Raw genomic sequence first — 14,349 nt, 5'->3', positions numbered from 1 at the left:
AATTCAAAACGCCAATGACAATTTGTACAGAAATAAAAAAACAATTTTACAATTCATATGAAGACACAAAAGACTATTAAAATTCAAATCAATAGTGAGAAGAACAAAGTTAGAAGCACTACATTTCCTGGTTTCAAAATATATTACAAAGCTACAGTAATTAAAACAGTATGATCCTGGCATAAAGACAGATATATAGACCAATGGAACAGAATAAAGAATCCAGAAATAAATCCACATATTTACAGTCAACTCATCTTCAACAAGGGACCAAGAATACACAATAGAGAAAGGATAGTCTCTTTAACAAACGGTGCTGGGAAAACTGGATATCCACCAGAAGAATGAAATTGGACCCTTATCTTACACCATACACAAAAATCAACTCAAACTAAACTCAAGACTTAAACATAAGACCTAAAACTGTAAAACTCCTGGAAGAAAACATAGGGGAAAAGATCCTTAACATTGGTCTTGGCAACAATTTCACGGATATGTAGCCAAAAACACAGCCAAGATGTGGAAACAAGCTAAATGCCCATCAGCAGATGAGTGAATTAAAAAAAAAGTGTGGTATATACGTACAATGGAGTACTATTCATTTTATTGGGTTCCTTGTGATACGTGGTATTACTTCCCTGAAAACAGAACTATTAAAGTTCACACTCCACTATTTTCACCTCTTTGTAAGTTCTAGATTTTTTTTTCTTTTTTCCTTTTCTTAATACTCTTGTTTTAATTAGGAATTCCGGAATTTCTTAAGATTTACAGAAGGCAATTATAATAACTTTTCTTTTGAGGAAGATTATCCCTGAGCTAACATCTGTGCCCATCTTCCTCTACTTTATACGTGGGACGCCTACCACAGCATGGCTTGCCAAGCAGTGCATAGGTCCGTACCCGGGATCGGAACCGGTGAACCTCCGGCCCAAGAAGTGGAAAGTGCAAACTTAACTGCTGCGCCACCAGGCCAGCCCCCTATAGTAACTTTTAATTATACACAAAATGAATTGAGATATGGAAAGCATTATACTACAGAAAAGCATTCTTAAGATTTTCAATTGCTAAGAGCTGGGTTCAGGATTGTGGGAAGTTAAAAGTCCCTAGAAATAGAAGTATTTGAAATACTGTTGACATGTTATTACTATGATACCAGGATGATTTTAAATCTTCCAGACACGAGTGTGTTAATATAATGTATTAATGAATCTTTGCTAGAACTTGTGCTTTATCATTTGGAAGACTGGTCCTTAAACAATTCTCTCATCACTCTATACTAGGCATGAGTGAATGAATTCTATTTCAGCACAGGAGATTTTTCTTTAAGGTGATTTAAGCCCCTGGATGGCTGGTAAACTTTTGGGCCTCAGAGATTACCAGAATTCCAAATGTCAGTTCTGTTCTCTTGATTTGTTGATGTAGAATAAATTATTCAACCTGACATCAGTGACCTCATCTTCAGAACAGGGTGGGGTACACATACCCCTCAGGAGCATTTTGAGTTTAGAAAAGATAATGTCTGTGGAAGCACCTGGCACAGTGACTTACACCTGAAGGAGAATAACAGAAGTTAGTTAAATAAATTGTAGTTTCCCTCATTCATCCAATAGTATTTCAGTATTTGTTGAATGTCCATAATAGGTCATGAGATATTCAATAAATAAATTGATTTTGGATTAAGGCATGTATTTGAGAGTTCCTGAGTGATTTTTCAAGGACTGAGAATAATGTGTTCATAGAAGTATCTTACTTCAGCATACAGAACAAATGAAGAGTTGAGAAGTCACTAAATATTTCAGACTCCAAACCCATTCTTAATGCTAGGAGTCTTAATTTTCCATGTCACTTTCCTGCGTTATAGAATGGTAATGCACAGTGGTCAAGAGCATGGGCTCTGAAATCAGACCCCATGGAATTAAGTCCCTGCCTTGTCCCTTTCTGGCTCTAAGCCCTTGGGCAGTTTATTACACTTCAGATTTCTCACCTTTAGGGTAGGAGTACTAACAGAGCTATCTCAGAGGGCTGCTTTAAGGATAAAGTACACCAATTCAGGTCAAGCCTGGCATAGCGTAAGCAGCTAATAATTGTTAACTGTTTTTTTTTACTGCATAAACTTATTTATCCTCCACTTAACTTATGCAGACACAGAGTAAGACGCTAAGAAGCATGATTTTAACTTCCTAAAAGATATTTTGGTTTGACTCATAAATTTTTGCCTTAATCTCCACTGGTGAAGGCTTTAAACATTATTCTTACCATGGGAGGCCCTTTCTTTTCTTTTTGAAAGTGATTATAATTCTCCATGTCTGGTTTTTTTTTTGCAATTCTCAAAGATTTCCAGACCTCCTGAGAAAATTTTCTCACATTTTTAAATCCGAAACAGGGAGAGAAAAGCACAAATCTTGAACAGGTTGAGAGACAACTACGTAAAGAACAGATTCTCTGACAATGAGAACAAAACACCGTAATAGACGACCAGAGTGTCTTCTTTCATTTTTTGACCTTTAATTGAAAGATTGAAGATAAGTAGTTCCTGCGAGAAAGCAAAAGGCTGATTCACTTGCCCCGTAACTTAAAGTAAAAGAGCTTCCTGGAAGCCTCACTATAGATTATGAATCAGTCTCTTGTCACTCGAAGAAGTTCACAGCTAAGGCAAATGTTAGAAATGGATGGATGGTGCTGTGACAGGCACCAGGGCTGGAGGAAGAGGTGAAAGGCCTCTAGATAATACATCTGGACCTCCCTCAAGGCATTTTTTGTAAAGCTGATGTTTCTGACTCAAGGCTATCCTGTTTCACTGTGTCAGAAAACATTGCTTTTTAAAAATTCCCACTATTTTAAAACATTCCAATCTGTAGAGGAAGGTTATGAAAAGTTAAGTGCATTTTATTGTCCTTTCAATTTAAACATCCTCTGTGCCTTTGGAATTATCTTGATGGGGTATCCAATGGTCCTAAAGTGCCAGTAGTATTAAGGAAGTCATTGAAAGTCCCACAATAATCAAACACTAGACAAGAAGCTGCTGAAGAAAGGAAAAACTTGGATTCAAGCTAATATATGACATGCCATTTTAATAATCCATATAATCAATTATCATTTTTTCCATCACTTTTCCTCTAAATCAATCAAATATGTATCTTTTTGCATTTACTTACTATAATTCAGCCATATTTGTTATTAACCCTTTAGATTTTCAAGCTTTCACCCACTAGGCCCATCTAAATATGGAGCAGTTGGCAGCTACTTCCTTGCGCAAATTAAAGGATCATTTATTTCCTCCTCAAAATTTCCATCAAATCTATTGGACTCATACAATATGCAAAGCATTATGATAAACACTTTATCTTACAGAATGATACAGAGATCTAAGAGTGAATCTAGTTGTTTGAAGATAATCAAAGATTTATTCAAATTCTACAATACAAGGTAGCTTAAAGTTAGTGTCATATGGAAATGCAAAAAATGTAATGGGATCTCTGTTAGGGACAGTTCAACTAGGTGGGGAGATCAAGAAAGCTTCCTGGATCTTGGATACTAGAAGGGAAAGGTAGGGGAGTGAGTAAGGAAAAGACAGAGAGAGAGAGAGAATGAATTTAGGTTTAGGAAATGGAGTCTAGAAAATGAGTTCTAGGAAACTCGAGGTGACTTTATACAGAGGGAAGAAATTGGAACGCAATTTGTGAAAGAGTGAGTGGCTCTATGTGGCTTGAAGGTAGGATGCAAGAACTGAAGAAGTAGGCAATAAAATCAGAAAAAAAGGGTTAATATTAAATAAACGGTTTGGCGATTTATTAGGCCCTACAAAAGACGCCACTTGTAATAAAAATTTCTTGGTTGTGATATCAGATAGATTTAGAGCCACATAATGGATTTGATTCCCACTAATTGCATGATGCTAAGCACGTTACAGAATCCTTCTGAGCCTCAGTTGTCTCATTTGTAAAATGAGAATCATCCCTAATTTTCAGGGTTGTCAAAAGTTCACAGGTAATAAATATGAAATATCTATAATTATGGTTGTCAATATTTAGGCACATAACAAAAATGTTAAGCATTCACTGGAGTTTAATATTTTGTACAATTATATTATTTTACTTTTTAAATTATTATTATTTGTATAACTAGTATTTTCACCAGAATTTAAGCTTCCTGAAGGCAGGGACTTATCCTTGTTATTTACTGCTATATCCCTAGTGATTAGAACATTGCCCGGATTATAGAATTTTATCAATAAATATTTGTTGAATAAATGAATGAGTAATAATTATACTCAGTTATTATAAATACTCATTACTGTCAAAATAAAACTTTAGGAAGTTTAATCTGGATGTTCTATGTAGGAAGGATTAGAGAGAGAAGAGGTAGGGACCTCCTTTATGGGGACACCATCAATTAACCTAGATGAGAAGCAATGCATGATTCTTGTGAGAATAGATGGTACAAAAGGGAGATATTCAAAAGACATTATGGTGGTTAAAAGAAATGCCGGAATTCAGCAATTGATCATATCAGCTGAAAAGAGATAGGATATCTCAGTGCAGGAGCTGATGATGCTTAAGGTTGTGAGCCTTAGCACTTAGAAGGATATCCATCTTAATTCTCCAAAATGAGAATGCCAGGAGAAAGAGCTGATTTGCTAAGAAAGTAAGCAAGTCAACTCTAGATATTATATGTGTATATATACACTTATTGAGTGTTTTCTATGTCAGGAACTGTGCAAAGAGCTTCATATTCATTACCACATTAAATCTTTCTCAATGGTCATATGAGGAGGAATGATAATGACTCACGCTTTATACAAACGAGGAGATTGAGGCATATGGTGATTGGATAATATGCCCAGGGTCAAGCAGATAAGATGTGGCCAAAGTGAGAATTTGCACATCGACTGTCTTGACTCCATAGATTCTACCCATGAGGCTCTACTACATAGTTGGAGTGTGAGATGTTATTGGGACACATGAGAGGGTAAGGAATATAAGTTGACAACAAACAATCAAGGGATGTGTTTATCATTTCACCATTATAATAGTCCTATAATGAATTGTGACTGATTTTTGACCTTTAAGAAATCCCTATTAGAGCCAGTCCTGATAGCTAGTGGTTAAAGTTCAGTGCCCTCTTCTTTGGCAGCCCGGGTTAAGTTCCTGGGTGTGGAACCACACCACTCGTCTGTCAGTAGCCATGCTGTGGTGGTGACTCACACAGAAAAGTTAGGAGCACTTACAGTTAGAATATACAACTTATGAACTGGGGCTTTGGGGAGGAAAAGAGAAGAGAGGAAGATTGGCAACAAATGTTAACTCAGGGCAAATTTTTCCCAGGAAAAAAAAAAAGAAATCCTTTTTATATTATTTCTGGAAGTGGTTACATAAGAAAACCCTCTGTGAGATAATTCCATATTTATTTGTTCAATCACAGATATTTATTTAACTCCAAGCAGAGGATGGCATAAATTTAGTTAATTCCTGGGGTGGGTGTGGTAAGGACCCCAGTGGAGAAAGTGACAGCAATGGGAGGAATTCTAGGTGACACTGACCTTTATCCAGGCTGAATCTGACAACACTCACCTGATGTTTCTTCCATCAGCTTTGCAGGTTATTTTCCACATGAATTTCCTCAGAAACTATTAGAAATATATTTATTTCAATTCTCAGTGGTCAATTTTCAATTTTCAAATATAAATGGTGAAAGCAGTTTTTAGGTTGGAGTTAGTTGATTCATGGGATGAACTTCAGCAAATGTCCTTGAGAATCTCCCCTCTGACTCCCATTTATCCAAACAAAGAGCACATTGTCATTCTAGTGACTTAGCAACATTTCTGATTCATCAGGACCATTTTCTGTGCTTAAACCTTAGCTATCATGTTATACCTCAATAAGTGCTTAATTTCAAACCAAATTTGTTTTTAGGAAAGAAGTTTTAAGCATCCAGTTACACCATACTGTCCAGGCCAGTATGTCACCTAACAAATTCAAAGAAAGGTAATTCCAGTAGCCTGATGTCCAAGCAATAGTTTGCACTTGATTTGACTAGACAGGAAGTAGCTCTGTGTCTCAGAATCTAGTGATACTAAAGTGGTCTTCAGTTAACTACAAGGCCTTGCGTACCAAAAAAGCTTAAATTTTACATTAGTCCTTTAATGGAGAGATGATGTTGGTGGAAAAGAGATTATGTGGTCAAGTGTCTGTGAATATATCTTAAGTCAGATGCTCAGCTAGGAAGCAATCATCATGAAAGATTTATTAAAACTTAAACATGGGTCTAGTTGACAATACAAAGGTTGTCTGTGTGTAGTTACATGGAACTTTGTATTTCTCTGTTTGATTGCTTGTGATTTTTTGAGTTCATAGAAAGGAAATGAAAAGCTTGCCTTCTTCAACTCTGTATCCTTCACAGCTCTCAGCACAGGTCCCTGCTCTTGGCACGTCCTCAGTGAATGTTTATTAAATGGAGTGAGAGTTGAGATTATGAGATAATTTAAATCAGAGAGCAGAGAAGCTCAAAGGGTACAAAGTTTCAGTTATGAAAGATGAATAAATTCTGGAGATCAGCTGTACAGTATAGTGCCTATAGTTAATTATACTCCATGGTACACTTAAAATTTGGCTAAGAGGGTAGATCTTATGTTTAGTGTTTTTATCATAAAAACAATAAGAATAATAAATAAAGAGGGTAGGAGAAAACTTTTGGAAGTGATGAATATGTTTATGGCATAAATTGTGGTGATGGTTTCATGATGTACTAATCTCCAAACTCATCAAGGCGTATACATTAAATAGGTTTTTTATATGTCACTCAAACCCCAATAAAGTGGTTTAAGAAAATTTCTTGTATTCTTGGCTCAAGTGAGATATCATGCCACTTAAAAATCCTTAACTCTGATGCAAATCAGTGTTGGGATAATTTGATGGGCATAACGTACTCCCATGATGCCAACTCAGGAGCACCTGAAAGTTGCCAGCTCAGAGACAGATGTCAGCATGCAGCAGGAGTATAGAGCTGGGAGCCCACTTGTATGCAGTGAGGAGCTCTTGTGAGGGAAGATAGGATTCATTTCTCAGATGTCGTGTTTCCCACTGGTTTTGCCACCAGATACTCACCAGATCTTGCCCCCCAGCCTTCTGCTGGAACTTTGAAATGCAGCAACATAAAGCCTACAGTGGAGTCTGCTAAGCAACTTTTTTCTAGAAACTTTTAATTACTTTAATATTGATACCAACAATTTCTTCGAGTAGAGTCAAGAAAAGGGGGCACAGAGGAAGACTCTTTACAGCAGTGGATTTCTTGACTCCAGATAAAAAGTCCCCATGTGCATTTGAGTCTCCTTCCAGACTGCCACACTGAAGAGTTTCCTCCTGACTCTTTACCAAGATCATTTCTTCCCTGGGTGTAGAAAGCATATTTCATAGCCTAAGTATGGAGTCAAAGCTCTCACATGAGTCATGCCTCACAATGGAGGCATGTGGGTGTTCAGGGACTAGATTGTTATCACTCTGGCAGCTTCACACATATTGGAGAGAGGTGCTCTCTTCCTTGGGATTAATTTGGTTTATATTACAAAGGATGCAGTGGATGAGCGAGAATCTTTCGAGCTTTTTCTAGCCTAGTAAAAGCTTAGGTTGTTCCAAAAAATGGAAATGAAAATAAAAAGTCTTTCTAACTCTCGTCTTTGAAAAGCACTTTTTGCTATCAAAGAGCAGAGCTACTAAGCAGAACTGACATTCCAAATGGTTGTGGCAATAATAGCCCAGGAAATAAAATAAGGTAGAAATTTCTTTTTGGATTCCATTAAGTTGGAATTTATTCCTATATCGAGCAAGACTAGACATAAGTCTACTTTTAGAAGGGATTGGCTACCAAAAAATGCAACAAAACAGACAAAATGTTATCATAGATGGCTCCTGTCAATTTAGGTTCTTTTTCAACTGTCTTGAGCAAAAACATTTGCAAACAATTAATATAAACATTAAGTAAACAAAAAATAGCAAATGTTGTTCACCTATTCATTAAAATGTCAGAATGCTCTCCAGCAAGAGCTTGATATTTTCATTTTTGTTAATATCCATATAGGTACCAATTATTTTAAAGACAGTATTACAGAGAAGGGATTCGTATCAACGACTTGGAGAGAATGTACTTGGTGCCAATCTATATAAGAATGGCTGACTTTTATTGAATGTTTAATATGTGCCAGCATGTACCTGCATTATGAAATTTAACTATCACAACAAATGTAGTAGTTGGGTACTTCCCTATTATGTTTTATAGATTAAGATACCATAGCTTAAGAAGTTAAAAGCAACTTACCCAAGGCCAAATGGCTAATATATGGTCCAGACAGGTCTGTCTGACACCGAATCATGTGTTTTTAACTCTTACGACATATCGCTTCTCTATTTCTGCTAACAAAATTATGTCTATGTATAACCTCTAGCACAGCAGCATTAAGACATTAATAAACTCTATTATAAAAAGAAATTCTGTATGATGTACATACTCAAATACAACCTGGTTGTGTGTTGGTCAGACCTTTTAAAACTATGTTGTTTTGTTAATTATCAGGGATTTATCCATGTGTGTGTGGTAGGGTGCAAAGCACTAAAGTCAAGAAGGACATCGGTGGAGGAACTAAAGGGTGATGATGTGAAAGTGGACAATGCAGGAGGGAAGGCTCACTTTCGAGTTGTTAAAGTAAAAAGCAAAAGTTCAGTTCCACAACTATTAGCCTTCTACGACCCTATCACTACTTTGGGCCACTCCTTGTTCTATGGAGAAGTAATTGATGACTACATTCCTAAAGAAATTACATTGAAATCCTAAAAGTTTGCTCTTATTTCAAAATCAAATTAGAAAACCTGCTTTGTGAGAATAGAAATAAATAAAAATGCATTTCCTTAACATAGTGTAAATTCAGATATCACCAATTCAGATTATCATTCCCTCAATAATTATGAGCTAAATAAACTTTTATGTTGTTCCTAAGTAGAGTCTGATTCTAAATTTCTTTGGCATAGCAAACCACTGTTGAACTGTACATTAAAAACTCCACTTGGGCTTTTATAAAATAGGCTGTAGAAACCTCAAAGGACCCACTACTGGCTTTGCTGTCAATAATTCATGGATTAAAGTTTACCCATAGGCTTTGATTTGATAGACTGCAAGATACAAATGACCTAAAAAGTGTGCATTGATGCATTAAAAGAAAATTCAGTCTTTGTCGGATCATTTTTACACTTTCTGTTTTTAAAATTTAAGAACTTTTTCCCAGTTAAGAGACAAATTGGCTCCTTCTTCTTCCTCAAGATCTTCTCACACCCCTTTAAAAAGATAAAAACTAAAGAGAGGGGTGGAAGGAGAGAGAGGAGAGAGAGAGAGAGAGAGGGAGAGAGACAGAGACAGAGAGAGAGAGGAGAGAACTGATGAAAACAATAGCTAGGACTATATATCACTGGCCAAAGCATAGAGGGATTAGTGTGTGAAAACCTATGCCCATCCTAAGGAGAACATTTAGGGCTGTATGGGATTTTATTCTTAATTCTTAATGTTAGGTCATTTGCCAGGCTAAACTATCTGAGTAATGGATATGCTCCATCTGGAAACCTAAATCTGGAGCTTCATAGGAAAATAAGAGCCAAGGGACACTGGGACACTGTATATGTTAAGAGAAGTCATCCAGTGTGACTCTTTCATCAAATATGTATTTGACTAGATGCCCAGCAACCAGGTGGGAAACTGAATAAAGACAGAAGAAGCAAATATAAAGCAGGGACCCTTCCTTAGAGGAATTCAAGTCTGGCTGAGGGGATAAGATATATAAAAATATAACTCAGTTAAGTGATTATGTGTTATGGACCGAATTGTGTCCCCTCAAAATCCCTATGTTGAGACTCTGACCCCAAACATGACTGTATTTGGTGATATGGCTTTTAGGAGATAATTAAGATTAAATGAGGTCATAAGTGTGGTGATACACCTGGTGGCTTATAAGAAGATAGAGAGGGAGAGTCCTCCTCTTTCTCTCTCTCTCTCCACGCACACACACCACGGTGATGTGAGCACACAGCAAGAAAGTGGCCACAGCAAGCCAGGAAAAGAGCTCTCACAGGAACCAAATCTGGGTCTTCTTAGCCTCTAGAACTGTGAGCAACAAATGTCTGTTGTTTAAGCCACCCAGTCTATGGTATTTTGTTATGGCAGCGCAATCTGACTAATACGTTACATCAGGCAGGAAAGGACTTTTGACCCAAATAAATGTCACAGACAACTCAGAACAAAACATCCCTGGGGCAGTCAGGGAAGGCGTTACGGAAGAGGTAGGTCTTGAGCATTTCTTCTTCAAGGAGCAAAGCAAGGACTTGGATAAATCCAAACTGGATAGTGTGAACACAAGAACAGAGAGGTGGGCTGAGCATGGATGTTCTGAGCACAGCCTGACTAAAGCAGAGGTTCATGTAGAGAGACAAAGGGAGATGGAGTCACATGGAGTAGATTGGACCCAGAGATGGCATTATCAATACCAGGCTAGGGAATCTGGAAGAAGCAGTAAAACAAGCTAAAAGTTTAGCAACGTGTATGGGGCGCTGGTGTGCTGAGGGCCTGGAGAAGGCGTGATGTGGAGCAGGGAGACTAATGTGAACATTTTGCTTTAGTTTAATCAAGAGATAAGGAAAAGTTTGCCTCTGATGGTGACAACTGATTAGGGGTTTTGTCATCTCATCAATCAGGAAAGAGAAAATAAAATTATTACGTTTTCACGGCACCAAGTTCTGAGGGGTCTAAGATGGTTCCCAGCTGAAGGGAAGTTGTAGCAACAGCAAAGATCAAAGGCACAGCCTGAGGAGCTCTGAAGGAAAGCACAGGGCCACACACGAAGTCACATTTGGAATTTACTGTTGAACAGTGATTTTTATCCTCTCTCGGGACTTCAATTAACTCTTACAGATGCTAATAACTTGCAAATTTGTTCTCTAATCTAGACCTACATCTTTAGCTGCTTCAAAGGTGTTTTTATGGCGCCTTACTGAATGCCCCATGAGTACTTACTGTATTAGTTAGGGTTGTCCAGAGACACAGAACCAATAGGAATATATATGAAGAGATTTATTATAAGAAATTGGCTCATGCAGCAAGGAGGCTGAAAGATCCCAAGATCCGTAATCTGAAGGCCTGGGAACCAGGAAAGCCAACGGTGTACGTTTCCATCTGAGCCTGAAGATGGAAGACCGATGTCCTAAGGCCATCAAGCAGACAGTGAATCCTCTCTGGCTCTGCATTGGTTCTATTCAAGCCTTCAATGGATTGGATGAGGCCCGTCCATACTGGGGAGGGCAATCTGCTTTATTCATTCTACTGATTAAGGTTTATATCATTCAGAAACACCCTTGGGGACACACTCAAAATAATGTTTAACCAAATACCTGGGCACCCTGTAGCCCAAACAAGTTGACACATAAAATTAATCCTCATAAGTACCTCAAAGTAAAACATTCCCAAACTGAAATCATCTTCTCCATTCCTATCTCCGCTAACAGAGCCTCTGTTAACCCAGCAGCCCAAGCTTCTTCTGCTTCCTCTCTCCACCCCGTTATCAAGGGGTCAAGAAAGATAAGTATCCCAGAAATCTGCCCCCTCTCTTCTGTATAATGTTCCAGTCCCTTTGTTCAGATCTCCATCTTCAATGGCATGGATTATCGCAAAAACTAACATCCCGCTCTTCCTGCTTGTAATCTGGCCCACTTTACAACTTTCTCCACTTCTATAGACTTATTCTTCTAAAACGCAATTCTGATCATGATATTTCTGTTTAAAATAGTCTTTGATACCTCATTATTTGCAAAGTAAGTCCAAACTCCTTAGCATGACATTATTCAAATCTGGGTTTTGACTATATTTACAGCGACATATCTCACCATTCCTCCTAGTACATCATCTTATCCTACAGTTGAATAAAAACTTTCTAAATCTATGAATACACATGCTATGGGCTGACTGTGTCACCCCAAAATTCATATGTTGAAGTCCTAACCCCTGGTACCTCAGAATGTGACTGTATTTGGAAACAGGAACTTTAAAGAGATAATTAAGTTAAAATGAGATAATTAAGTTAAAATGAGATAATTAGGATGGGCCCTAATCCAACATGACTGGTATCCTTAATAGAAGAGAAAATTAGGACACAGGCAAATACAGAGTGAAGACCACATGGAGACACAGTGAGAAGACCACTATCTACGATTGGAAAATTGGCTTCATTAGAAACTGACCCTGCTAATACTTTGATCTCCAGAATTGTGAGAAAATACATTCCCACTGTCTGTGGTACTTTGATATAGTAGCCATAGCAAACTAGCACAAAATCACATTCATTTAAGTGCCCAGCACAATATTTCCTTATGTTCTCTTCTGCCTACCTAAGATGCCTTTCCTATGCTGTCTGCCTGGTAAAATTCCACTGATCCTTTATGATTGAGCTCAATTTCACCTGAGAAATGCCCTCTTTGTCCCCTCTAAGTACTTTATATACCTTATTCTTTTGGTATATGTAACATCATGTTTTAATTGTCTTGTTAGAATGACGTGAATTTAATTGGAAGGGTGTTTTGGACTCAACAGTTTAATATGGAGGTCTGGCATTATAGCAATTCCAGGACAAGGTAAGATACTTGCCTGTATTTTTGTTTCTATTAAACAGAACCACCTGGTAATAACCTCTAGACCTTTGTCTCAGATGGCTTTTTCCCATTCATCTAGTGGATATAGAAGATGAATAATTCTGGGTATTCATCTGCTGATCTATTAATGCTGGATAAGAGGGAGAAACCAAATACCAAGGTGTTTTTACAAAACTTAAGTGATGCAAGTTGAAGTGTCACAAGAAGATGAAAAATAAACTCCCAGGCCAAGGAAAAAGCATTTTATAGTGGTTGGATTAATTTAACCTCTTCTGATAATACATCCTCAACCCACTTCAACTCCATATCATAAAATAATGATTAATTTAGGACAGGGGTTGGAAAATGTTACCTGTAGCACCAGACAGTATACATTTTTAGCTGTTTGGCACATATGTCTCTTTTACAACTATTCAAATCTGCCATTGTAGCACAAAAGCTGCCACGGGCAGTATGTAAATAAGTGTTCCAATAAAACTTTATTTACAAAACCGGGTGTTGGGCTAGATTTGTCCTGCAAGCCTAGTTCTGCTAACCTCTTACTTGGAGAACGGGGGGGAAAGTAAAAGGACATTCCTTTTACTTGGCAAAGGGCTTTGAAAACCAGCCCAGGGAATTTAGGTTAGCTGTGCTCAAGTTAACCCTTGGCAATATACTAAACATTAACCTATAGGTATTTGAAATTATCAGAAGAGTTTCATAGAGAATTTCTATGGAAGAACAGAAAGGTAAGTGCTAGACTTAAATTTTGGAATATTTCGCTGAAGAAAGGTGAGGAAGACTAAATGGAAGAAAAAAATAGAGGTCAGTTAGATGAGAGGAATATGCTGAAAAGGAAATTTTCTTTTTAATCGTAGATCCCTCTGCCAAGTAATTCTTCTCTACCTGTTAATTTCTATCATTCATGTCTCCAAATCATGGACCTTGTGCTCCAACCCTTTACACAATTTGCTCACAGTTACTTTTTCACAGGGAAGGAATGCCCTTTCAACTCCAGCAGTAGCCTCTGTGCTTCCCAAAGTGTGTATTCATGGAAGTAAAAAGCAATGATAAGTTCCAACCCCTTCCCTTGATCTTTACTAATGAATCCCAAATTTTCTCAGGGTAGCAATGTGCCTGGCTAAGAATTTTGATTCCTAAGCTACCTTGTGATTAGAGTCCACATGAACTTTTCTGGGCAGTGCCATAAAATCTGAAGAAGCTGAATGGGCATTCTGGAACGCATTGTAAAGATGTCATTTTGCCTTCTGCTCACCCATCTCCTCCTCTTCTTCCTTCTTGGAGTAAGGATGAGATGCCTAGAGATGTAGCATCCATCTTGCATCAGTAAGAATGAAAAACACCTGCTAAGAGCGATAGAGCAGGAAGTTAACATGAGTCTGGGTCTAGATGACACCCTTGATCGGCAGCACCTGCCTTGGGCTGCCTGATTCTGAATTTCTTATTACATGAGAAGAAATAAAATTATCTCTGTTTAAGCCCATCATAATTGGACTTGGTATTTTTCTTCTGACTACATTGCAAACTAATAAAATGAATGAGAAAATCCATGGTTGTGGTAAATAGGAGAACAACGCACGCTTATTTTACAGTTCTTTAGGTCGGATCTGACCCAGGTCCCACCAGGCTAAAATCAAGGTGTTGGCAGCGCTGTGTTCCTTCATGGAAGCTCTAG

The 14,349-nt window shown here is 37.7% G+C and overlaps 1 long non-coding RNA gene across 2 annotated transcripts in view; it reads left to right on the top strand.

Moving 5' to 3' along the window:
- The window catches only part of LOC139084025 (uncharacterized), a 70,174-nt gene that overhangs the window by 17,034 nt on the left and 38,791 nt on the right, over positions 1-14,349 (top strand). For both annotated transcript variants that reach the window (XR_011541310.1, XR_011541309.1), the window contains exon 2: positions 12,574-12,656. This is a non-coding gene — a long non-coding RNA (uncharacterized lncRNA). The remainder of the gene's footprint in view (positions 1-12,573; positions 12,657-14,349) is intronic.

Source organism: Equus przewalskii, chromosome 1, assembly GCF_037783145.1.
Source record: "Equus przewalskii isolate Varuska chromosome 1, EquPr2, whole genome shotgun sequence".
Taxonomy (NCBI): domain Eukaryota; kingdom Metazoa; phylum Chordata; class Mammalia; order Perissodactyla; family Equidae; genus Equus; species Equus przewalskii.
This window is presented reverse-complemented; position numbering and strand designations above follow the sequence as displayed.